The sequence below is a fragment of the Salmo salar genome, chromosome ssa09 (assembly GCF_905237065.1).
Source record: "Salmo salar chromosome ssa09, Ssal_v3.1, whole genome shotgun sequence".
NCBI lineage: Eukaryota > Metazoa > Chordata > Actinopteri > Salmoniformes > Salmonidae > Salmo > Salmo salar.
Window position 1 is genome coordinate 115,636,711 of NC_059450.1, and position 11,924 is coordinate 115,648,634.

Sequence of the window (11,924 nt, forward strand, 5' to 3'; positions counted from 1 at the left end):
ATGAGGCTCTCTTTAATCTGCATGGGGGTGTTGACACAAACGTGTCTAGTTTGTGACGTTGCTTTGTGTGTAGGACAGTTGTCTGTTTGTGTGGAGGTTTTTATGGTCGTGCTTTCTGTGACTAGCCTGCCCTTGAACCAGAGATTGCCTGAATTATACATTAGTCCACATACACTCAGTTTTACACTTCTATGATGGTTTGATAAATGAGGGCCATTGAGTGCAAATAGTTACATACTCATGCTATGTCATCTCTACATCCTGTAGTGCCCTGTACCTCTAAGTCCCACTATGTTGCCATAGTAGCGCAGTTTCTGGAAAATTGTGCAATGCTGAGCATACACGCATCCAATTTATGGACCACTGAGCCCAATAACACATCCATGGGGCCTCTCCCCGCCATCCCTGGGGGTCAGAGTTTGAAGGAGATAGTCCTCATGGTCCGGGATGTAATTCCAGAATAAGGGCGGGAAGTGGAGGGGGAGGAGCGGCCTCGCTGTTGCTCAGTTTGTCAGGTTTGGGCTGCACTCTAAAGGTGTTGGCATGCTTCAGTTCGGCTGGCGGGTAGCCGAAGTCGGCTAGGCGAACCCAACGAGTGTGCTCGCATACACTCTTAAAAGACATTCACTTGAAAAATGAAAAAAAAGCAGCAATAGTACTTTGTCCATTTTGAGACGCCATAGCCTCAAAATAGTCATAATTAATCTAACTCAAGAAATCTGTCTTTAATGTTGATGTTTTTGCAGAGGAGATCTTAGCCGTGCAATTTTACAGTAGATGGTGCAGTATTTCTAAATGGGGAAAATGCATGAAAACGAGTCGTCTGTCTATGAATGACAACAGGCTTTACTGAATAATCCCTACTGTTGACCAATCACCGACGAAGGGACGTTGACTTCAGCTAAATATGGTGTGCCTGAACAACCCCCCCAAAAATACTAAATAAAAACTCCAGTCCAAAACGAACGGAAACTGCAAAATGTCATCATAATATATGCCCACACTCTACCAAACTGTTTTGGCTGAAGTGTGTGTGTAGTGATGTTTGGCGTAATGAGCATTGGCATTTTGTGCAAGACCCTCTGGTTCTTACTGGGATCCTATGACCTCTAAACCCTGACCACTATGGCCCAGAGGAGCAGTGATGACTAAAGGCCACGGCAAATAATAAAAAATGAAGGGCAAGTACACTATTTGTTCTTAGTTGAGGGTTCGAGTTAGTAAATGTTAGCAATGGGGACGAGGTTCAGATATGCCTTGAAAAGCATGCTTAGGAAGTGCCGGCCGTGTCTCACTTCTACGACGACATTTCTCCGCTTCCAGGACTGCACAGCTAGGTCTGCCTGTTTGTTATTTTATCATCTATTTTCTGTTGAGTTGTTTTGGAGGGTGGGGGGTGTTGTTTTGCATGCTGCAGGGGATGTTGATGGCTCAGACTGCTGTAGGAGGCTGTGGGGCGATACTCTAGGGGCTGGCTGGCTGATGTACTGTGGTAAATAATGCAATGTAATCACAGCTGGAGCACGGTGACAGTTTCCTGCAGCGCGTGTGGAGAGATCTACAGAAAGTGAGAGAGCGGCGAGGGAGAGTGACTGACTGGGAGGTAGTTCGAGTGAACGGAGGGATGCTTTGAAAGCTTGCGGGGCAGGACACAAACTGATAAAGGGCGAGGGAGGGAAGGAACGAGAGGGGAACTGATTCTACACGACAGACCTTCAGATCTCACACACGCACATACACGCTCATCATCATCATCATCAGTGTGTTGAATCTTGGGGCGGAAAACATAGCAATAATAGCGCTGTGTCAAATCCTATCTCCTGGATGTGTTTGTTAAGAGGTCTCCCAAATTCAGCTCATAAAGACAAGGCGGAGGACAAGTGAGGGATGGGGTTTTGTCGTCTTATCTGGCGCCAGATCGGGACTGATGGGCTTCAGCAGAATGGCTTAAGTGAATTACTGTTCCAGCAATGAGCAAATCCCTCCTATCAGATATGATCTTTCTCTATCCCCTTCATGTCCCTCTTTCTCTTTACTACATCCATCAGCCTCTGACACCATCTCTACCTCACTCCTTTCTTCTCCTCTCTAGTTTTTCTCGATCTCATTCGCTCTCATTCCCACCTCACCTTGTTTTATTTCTACCTTTTTCTAGGTGGGCCTGTGTGGTGTAAGTTTTTGTCTCGTTCAGCCAAATATCTCTCTGGGATATTTTCTTCTCTTCTCTCCATGGCGGGAAACGCTTCCATGTGGGAGGTTGAAATGGAGCGTCCCGGATGAAGTTCTGTGGATTTATACAGTCTACTCGTCAGTCATACTAACTCTTGTCTTCTAATCCGATCAGTGAATGTTGAACTACGGTTTTAGGGATACTTCGGGATTTTTGGCAGTGAGGCCCTTTATCAACTTCACCAGAGTCAGATGAACTAGTGGATGCTATTTTTAGCATGTTGGTAGATAGACTTCCAGTCATTGCGCTAAGGGTAATGCTAGTTAGCATTCGATAGCGAAACTACTTATAACTTTCTTCATACTGGACAGCGACATAAACATGGTATCCACAAGTTCCTCTGACTCTGGGGAAGTAGATAAAGGGCCAAAATCCCGAAATATCCTTATTAATAGGACAGACCCGTTTCTGAGGCTGTAGCAATCTTGCCTGGCCCAGTGGTGTGTAATCACATTGATGATGTAACATCCTGTCTCGGTGATGGAGGTAGTACTTGTGTTTAGGTAAGGGGAGGTGTGTGTGTGTGTGTGCGTGTGCATGTTTTAACTTCCTAGCTGGCCTGAAGGAGCTCTGGCATGGCAAACACGCTGAAGCGAGACCCCCTGATGTCTGAACAGTGCCTTCAAACGGCGATGGCCACAAAGCTGCCACGGCTCCAGGGTGAAATATGGTGGCTGACGTCAGCCATCCAACCACGCTGGGCTGCTGTTCCCTCTGCGCTTTTAACCGCCACCAACCAGCTAATTACAGGTAGCACCGACCGAACTCCCTAGTGACACGTTCTGCGTCTCATAACGACACAAACTGCATGCACCTCCGGTGTCAAAGGTTAACAACCACCTTTTTGTCAATGGAATGGGGTGCGACATTAAATGGGTGGTTGTATCTTTTGGGGGTGAGTAGTAGCCTCAGCCTTGGTTGTCAAATATGACATTATAAAGAAGATGCTATTATGAAGACCGTTATTGGTAAGAGGGAGGTTGCTAGGGACGATCCGCCATGTTGCGCACATCCACGCCTCCTGTTGTCTCGTAGAAGTGTCTGCCCTCTCCGATGCCAACGCCTCTGCATGAAGCTAATCTCCTTGGCATATAAAGGACACGCAGAATGAATTTGTGTAGTTTGCCACTGGAAGAAAAGGAAGAAATCTTTTGAACAGGTTGACAGATAAGGCTCTTCTCCTTTCTGTGTGGCGGTTTTAAGCCACGTTAAGCTGCTTAATTAGTCATAATCTACAGGCCCCAGGCTGAGGCTGAACTAATGAAGTTAAGACGCAAATTCCATCCCACCATCACCGCCGGTGTTGCTGCCCGCCCACCGCCTGGAGTTGGACATGACTGGAGGGGAGATGGAGAGACTCGTCCCCCAGAAGGAGGGAGGGAGGGAGACGAGGGAGGGGGGACAGCACAAGGGGTTAGAATGCATAGGTGGAGAGAGGGGATGATTTGGTTCAGAGAAGGTCATGGATTTTGATAGGATAGTTGTCCTATTGGAGGACTATTTAAGGACCACACCAAGCCTTGTGTGATCATTTCAGTTAGGATCAATTTACACTGTTTGCAAAGCCCACTGTATGTGATTAAACATGTTTTTGTGTTGGTCTGTGCGTGTATTAGGAGTGATGTGTGTACTGTATAGGTCGTTAACCCTTAGTGTGTTGTGAGTGATCCTGCCCTGGGGCTGTGGCTGCCCTGCTCTCCCCTCCCCCCATGGTAGAAGTGCTTCTCCTGTTAGTGACACACTTCCTGCCTTTCCCATCTGACCCTCAGGCTGCCCTGGCCCTGCCCACTGATGTGTGTGTCCGTCCTATTCCCCTTTCCCCTCTGACCCCGGGGCTGCTCTCCTCTCTCTCTCTCTCTCTCTCTCTCTCGGCCCACTGTAGGCCTAAGTAGGTCTCAGTCCATAGTCCCCGCTCTCCCGTCCCCCACTGTGTATCATAAGGGCTATAGTTTACTGTCCCTCTCTCAACGCTTGCTATAGCAAAGAGGCTACATCCCAACATCCCAAATGGTCAATGATGGAACAGACGGGAAATGTAGGCTGGAGGATTGGCCAAAATGTACTGTAGGTCTGGGCTTTCCTCATCCTTCGTTCCCTCTTCCCCTACAAACCATGATTGTCTTAGAAATGATCATTACAAGCTCTGCAGCAACAGTGTGTTTTATTCTATAGTGTTTTGTAACTTAGCTGTTATTCTTTTAAACTGCGGTCACTTTGTTTCAGAGGAGTGGCCTCTGCTCGCTCCAAACATGCATTAGCTGTCTGAGAGAGATTTCAGTCATCCATTGTTGAGTTTCATCAGAATGAATGCAGCGCTTTGGTGGAGAAATGACCTCGCACTTCTTTTTTGAGGCCCTCTCTTTTTCTTTTCTTTTTTTCCCCCTTCTCTACCTATCCGTCTTCCTCTCCTCTTTCTCCCCCGTCTCCCATGCACCACCTATCCAACTCTCTCTCTCTCTCTCTCTCTCTCTCTCTTTCCACCTCCCTCTCGCTCCCCTTCTCTCTTTCTCGCCCTCGTCTTAAGGACGGAGACCATTCCCACGGCTCCACAGTATCACATAACCACTCAGTGAAGCACAGGGTATTGTGGTCTTACTTGATTAGAGTCATTACTGTGTGTGACGCTGGAGGCCGCTTTGTTTTGCTGCTGAACGTGCCGCTCCACCGAGAGGATAGAAGGAGAGCAATGACCTCTACTTCTGTGGAGGGGGAAGATAGCTCTGTGTGTTTAGAAATGCTTAGGTGGACAAAAGCCGTATCTTCCACAAACACAGCACCTGGTAGCCTGCCTCCTTCCCTTCTATTCATTGACTTCGGTGGGCTTGTGCGTGTGTCAGACGAAAGGCACATGTGCAATTGCTTTGAAAAGGAGAGCACACCCTTCATCTCTTATTACGTTAGTGTTCCTTTTTTACAGAACACGCGAACACATGCGCACACACACGCTGAATCCCTGCAGTGCAGCACTTTAAAACATGCATGGGGAGGTTTCGTGGCAAAAACAGAAAGAAAAGACTACAAAATATGATTTATTGTTACGTACACCGGATATGTGCAGTGAAATGTCGTTTTTGCAGGTTCACCCGTAGTATTTTGGCGCCCCTGAAACAAATTAGGGTTAAGTGCCTTGCTCGGAGACATCGTTCGATTTTTCACCTTGTCGGCTCGGGTATTCGAACCAGAAGCCTTTCGGATACTGGCCCAACGGTCTAACCGCTAGGCTACCTGCTGCCCTTAACCTTTGGAGGGAGGGGCCAGGTCTGTGCAGTACTTCCTCTGTGTGGTGAGAAATACCAGCATCACATTAGCATGTTACTCTGTTAATATCATCCACACAGTTAAACACCACACGCACTGTCTGCTCAGGACGCATTGGACATACATACAGGCATATAGACTATTGGGTGACCTAGAGCGACCGAAAGTTAACTTTCAGAGGGCTTTTGGAAGACCTTACTATGCACACACCATCTGTACCTCCACCAATCCCATCAGACAACTCCGGGTTAACAAAATCCCTGTCAAAAATACACACACACTACGAAGGAAAGCGTTGTTTACACTCACAAAGCCATCCACGCTACTATTGACCGCTAATCTCTGGCTAACCCAACCAATATTTTAACTGTCCATCAGTCTTCTGTTTGTCTGTGCCCCTGCTCACAAGTCCAGTTCATATCAGGGGAAGTGAGACACCAGGGTCAGGTTGACAGTTGGTAGGGTAAAGTATAGTGAGTGCTATTGGCTAGACTGAGAAGTTAAAGCAGTGGTACAGAGTGTCTCAGGGTGCTCCCAGGACCTCATTGGTGTTACAAAGGTGTATTTTGGAGAAAGTAGGGAGATTACCCTTTTGATCTCACTCCCCCCCTTTTAATTCCCTTTCTCTCTTCCCTTTCCCTTCATCCTGTCTCCTAGTTCCTTCCCCCTCTCCTTTTTTTGTAATTTCCCCCCTCTTTTTAGTCCTCCATCTCATTTTTTACTGTCTCTCGCGTCCTTGTACAGTCAGATAGGGGAGAGAACATGCACACACACAGAAGGCTGAAATAAAGAAGCCCCCTTATCTTCCCCACCAGAGTCTCAGTTAATGCACTCGCATACAAATGAACATGTCCCCGCCCCCCCCACGCAAACATGCGCCACACACACGCCCCTCTGCTCTATCTCTGTGGTTGCAAACGCACACACAGGCTGTGCCTTGTGCTTGTGTGTGCTGTATGCTGTGCTTGTGTGTGCTGTATGCTAAGCTCTGTGTGTGCTGTATGCTAAGCTCTGTGCTTGTGTGTGTGCTGTATGCTAAGCTGTGTGTGTGTGTTCCCAGTACACTGACTCCTGTCACTGTGAGGGAATGTACTGTCTCCAGGGCCAGACAAGGTGATGGATGGGAGGGTTTGTCACAGTAGTCGGGTCCAGAGCAAGTGCGGTCCGCTTGTTTGGGCATTCATGTCTTTAAAGTGTGATATGTTTCTGGGGGGAGTTTCTTTTGGCGAATATGAACTGTGTGAGAATGTTAGCACGCTTCTGTGTGAGGGTTTGTGCCTTCACACGCCGCCTTGCGTGTGTGCTCGCGCCGAGGGTGTCTGACGTCCCCATTTTTTTGTTTTGTCGCAGTCACACCTATGGTAGCATGTGATGACCTGTGGGCCACACCCACTGGATCAGATCAATGCTCTGTTCATTTGGACGAGTGATGTAGGCAGAGATGATGGGGGGGGGGAGAGATGGACCCCGGTCTCTCTCGCGCTCGCTCTCACGTCTTGGAGTGAAGGAACCTTTTTTTAAAAAGGGCTGTCGTGGCAAATGACACTGTCTACACACACATTGAGAAAAGGTAGTATGAACACATTTACCCTACGATGTGAAATGTGAGCAGCGTCTGTTTTTAGCTGTCCTTTTTTACAGCTGTTTGAGAGGCTTGTATTCTAGTCCCATTAGGACTACTTCAAGAGAGGAGGAGGAAACTCCTGTTTCTGTAGTCTCCCTCTTCTATGTAGATCACTCTGGATCAGCCTACGAAAGGAATGTTTCTCAACACTTTGGAACTGTGGCTAAGAGTCTGGCCTATCTGTATGCTTGTTTGTGTCTCCCTTTGTCGGACTGTAACCTGTGTCTTTTGGGTTGGTCCTGCCTGTGTGTAAGCTGTCATTGCACTCTAGGAACCTGTCTGACTGTGTCCTGTAGGAACCTGTATGTTGTTATCCTGTCTGTGGGCTATATTTTTAATTATTTAACCCGGCAAGTCAGTTAAGAACAAATTCTTATTTACAATGACGGCCTACCATGGCCAAACCCGGACGACGCTGGGCCAATTGTGCGCCGCCCTATGGGACTCCCAATCACGGCCGGATGTGATACAGACTGGATTCGAACCAGGTACTGCAGTGACGCCTCTTGCACTGAGATGCAGTGTCTTAGACCGCTGTGCCACTCTGGAGCCCATGGAAGCCTGTCTGTCTGTTAGCTGTCAGTGGGCTGTAGGAATCTGTCTAAGTCTGGTGTAGGACGCAACGTTCACAGGCCTGTTCCAGGGGCCTCTCTCATGCCATTAGCGGAGCTCACTGGAGACTTCCAGATTTTCTCTGTTTTACCATAGTATGTGTGTTTGGGGGGGTTTAATGTAACAAGGGTCAGGTGTAACATGTAGGCCCACATTATATTCACAGTACATGATCCTTGGTTGGCTGAGTGCCAGTGGCAAAATTCAAGACATTCAAGATAGCCTAATGTTTGTGATGGGTAACCCTCAGCCTATTTATTTATAGCTGCTATGCTGCATCAGATGGCCCACTTCAGGTGATAATGCTTATTGCTGAATAGCACACCTGATAATATGGACCAATATGTTATCGGGCTCATTTCTGAAGGGGGGGATTTATATTTTTAGATCTCAGCATCATTTTATTTTCATTCATTTTGGAGTAGAATGGCCTTTTTATCACCAGAACGTTCTCACAGTCATGCTCCTCCCCAATATTCTAGCATCTAAATGGGACTCTAACTGTGTGTAGACATGTGGCTTGATGAGGTGCATGGCACACACAGACTGGCTGATGGCTATTGAGAGTAATTTACTGCTGAAATAAACATGGGCACAGGAGGAAATGTATAGGTTCCCTACATGCTGGATATGTATTGCCATAAGGCAATATTTTCTTTCCATTTAGTTTCTTGCCTCAGTTGTTCTGTTGGTCCAGATATATACTTTCTTTAGTCAAAATGTTTGGTTTTATTTAGCCTAGCTCTTTCACTTCTTTCTATTGTTCCTAGCTGTTTTTCTCAGGCTAAGTGGCTCCCTTGGAGAACTCAACACTAGAGGAGTGGCCCTCCTGGGATGTTGGCCAGCCACACTGCTGGTTACCACACCATTTACCATAGCCAGTAAAACATAGTTGGACAATTCTAGGAACATTTGAGATAGCATATGAGAACATTTCACTGCGTAGGCAAGTGACGTTGTTAGAATGGGTGTAGTAACTGGTTTTTGGTCTCTAGAGAAGACTTCCATTGGCCTCTCACCACTCTCTTTTTTTTTTTTGTCTTTCACCCAGTTCCTTTTGAAAACCTTCTTTCCTCCTTCCCTCTTCTCTCATTCATAGCATTTCGTCTCCAGAGTGCAGTGGGAGCAAAGGTTTTAATTTGTTTATTTGTTTCTATCCGGACCTTTTTTCCTCCGAGTAGATTTTATCACGTTTGCTTGTTTTCTTCCCCCTCCTACAGCTGGCGTTATGAATGAACCCGCTCAAGGTCGTTTGGTCAGTGTTCCTGTCAAGTCTTACGGAGAGCTTGCACGTATTTTCCTTATCTCCGAGAAAAATCCAGAAGTTGTTGACTCTTCAACCCAACACCCCCCCTCCGCTCCCTCTGTTCTCGAATCCCCATGGAGACAGGAGAGAGGGAGAGGCTTAAGTCCCCTACCGCGGAGCAGACACCCGCAGCGTAATCCTTATTTTCCACCACATGACAATCACAATAATGACCTTAGCCAGGGCTCATTGATGGAGAGAACAAGACAAGGGCAGGCAGTTGGAGGGTGTGCGTGAGGTGGTTTTTGACAGCCCTTTGGCGTCTCCTATATCTGAGCCCCTGGATTAGAGCGCTTATAGGTGGAGACCCCAGATGTTTGTGTTAGAGGTGTGCTCTAACTAAGGTGACGTCACATCAGTGATGGAGTATCTGTGTGGTCTTCCATTACTGGCTGCAGAGGATGCCGTTATCTGTGTTTGTTTGGTTAGTCGAGTACAGGATAGTAAAAACCTCCTAGGCCATCCAACGACAACATTTATTTTCCATTCCAGAAGCCTTTTGATGTCATAGGGCTTGTAGGCTCTGCTTAATTGGTCGGTAATTCGAGGCGAGAACCCTGGTAAGTGAGGTAGCGGGGAGCAGCGGTGCCAGTCATGAGGCACAGACTGGGGTTTGAGGAGGGGGGGTTGGCATTTGCATGCTGCCTCTAAGCAAACAAATTCAACAGGTGGGGTTCTAAACCACACGGATCAACACAATCAAGGCAGCTGTAAAATAATGTTTTAAACGCCGTTTCCCCTCCCCTCCCCCTTCTGTCCTCTGAGACTGGCTTTGAGGACAGGCCAGACTGAGCCTTGAGGACAGGCCAGACTGAGCCTTCTTGGCTGGGTGGTGGTGGTGCTGACTGCGCTTCACTGGTTTAACGCCCCCCCCTTCCTCTTCTGCTCCATAGCACCCCTTGGCAGAGGAGTGTGGTTTTTGCACAGGCAATGTAGAACTGTTTCACGGGAGCTGGTGGCCTCCAACTGCCATGGTCATGAGGGGAGGGGATAGAGGTGATCTTTGATTTGGGCCTGGTAATTGTACAATTCACACATGTGGTGTTCATATAGCCTGGTCCCAGATCGGTTTGTGTTTTTGCCTACTCCATTATAATTCGCAAGCCAAACATGGCGTGACAATTTCATAAGGAGTTGGCAAGAGAGCAGAAACAGTCTGGCACCCAGGCTAGTGTTAGTCCCTGACATGTCCGCTGCCTACTAGTCCATAACAGTGAGAACCTCCCTTAACACCTTCACCCAACCCCACACCAGAGATGACCCTTAACCCCCAGCGAGCAACATTCCTCTGAGAGTGTTGTGGGTAGGGGCTGGGCAGTGGACAGATCTAAGTAAATTTCAGCCCTGGACCGGCAGGCAGGCAGGCGGAGAAGGCAGGAAGCAGGGCAGAGGCAGAGCTCTAATGGCCGTGCTCCCCCTCTGTCTGGAGGCTCATTTAAAATGGATGAGCAAGCGTAACCCTCCAACCTCTGGACTGCTGTCTGCCCCAGGGCCTGTCAGCTTCCTCCCGTATCTGCTCACACTGGAGGGAGGTCAGACCGCAAAATAAACGTGCACGCGCACACAAACACATATACTGGACAGCGAGTTAGGCTGCAGGAGAAACACACATGGGGTCTCCTCATTCTGGGTTTCAAGCGTAGCTGTTGCAGGTCTAGTTTGTTTTACAGAACTGAAAAGAGGATGCCATTTTAGCGAGGGGTTATTAAAGCAGGTAAATAGGCTGTTTATCAGTTTGCCTTTTTAGTTCCTCCTGCATGAATCACACAGGGGAGAGGGGAAAAGAGAGAGCTGGGGGGGGGTGCATCTGCAGCCATCTGCCTTTGCACCAAGAGTTGGTTACTGTGGCAACAAGTAAAAAAGTAATTATGTCTAATTGACACTATTGCAGGTTCAGGTGTTTTCAATTGTGTCATTTGCTTTTCTCACTGCAGAGTGACTCATCGTCTTCTTTGGCCGCTCTCCGTAAATACTTTCTCTCTTTTTCCCCCTCATTCCTCGCTTTCTGTGCATGGCGTGTATCTTTTGGCAGCGCAGAGTGATTCAGGGCGTGGGTCCCTCTCTTCTCTGTCGGTGAGGTCCCCGCCCCACTGCCTCTGCTGTGTTATTCATCAGAAGGAGAGGGTGCGAGAAAGGAGAGCGAGAACGGTTACACATGTCCCTGGGTCAGGGGTTTTCCTCCACGTTGAGGCTTTCGAAGTGCATGAGCCCTAAGTAGCCCTGTGTGCCATTAGCCAAGCACAAATGCTAAGTGTTTACCTGAAGCCCGTGTTAACCCTCGTCCTCCCATGCTCCCTTTCTCTCCTCCTCACTTTGTCTTCCTCTTCCTCATTTTGTCTTCCTCTGTGTTTTGTCGGCTTTCCTTTATGCATCCCTTGCGCTCTTTTCCTCTCATCTCTTGCCCTCTGTCCTCCTCTGTGTGTCCGGTAAATCATGTATTGGGCCTGCCCTGGCTGTGTATCAGAAAGCTTTTAAAAGCTCGGTGTTGTGGACCAGTTTTATTACTCCATCAGCTGGCTCTATTAGTCCTGTATGGAGTTGAGATTGGAGTGGAAGTGGTGCATCTATTGCTTCCCGTTCCATTGACAGCAAAAGGTAACACAGGGTGGCAGTTGTCCAGGCAACCATGTTGACGCCCGTAGCTCTTACATACAAAAAAAAAAACATTGGATATGAAAACAGACACACACACACACACACAACCCCCTATATGTTTGCTAACACCCTGCAGTGTTGTTACATGCAACATGTTTAGTTATTCTGCTGTACTCTTTCCCTCCCATTTATCTCCCCCCCCCCCCCATCTTTCGTTCCATATTCTGTTTTAATTGGTCTCCGGCAGGGGTGAAGGTAGATTTAACTTCTTCCTGGTACGTGACCTCCTGTGTGTGCAC

The 11,924-nt window shown here is 47.9% G+C and overlaps 1 protein-coding gene across 2 annotated transcripts in view; it reads left to right on the forward strand.

Annotated features, from left to right (window-relative positions):
- arhgap35a (Rho GTPase activating protein 35a) overlaps nt 1–11,924 on the forward strand; it is a 104,825-nt gene that overhangs the window by 26,360 nt on the left and 66,541 nt on the right. The window lies entirely within an intron of this gene.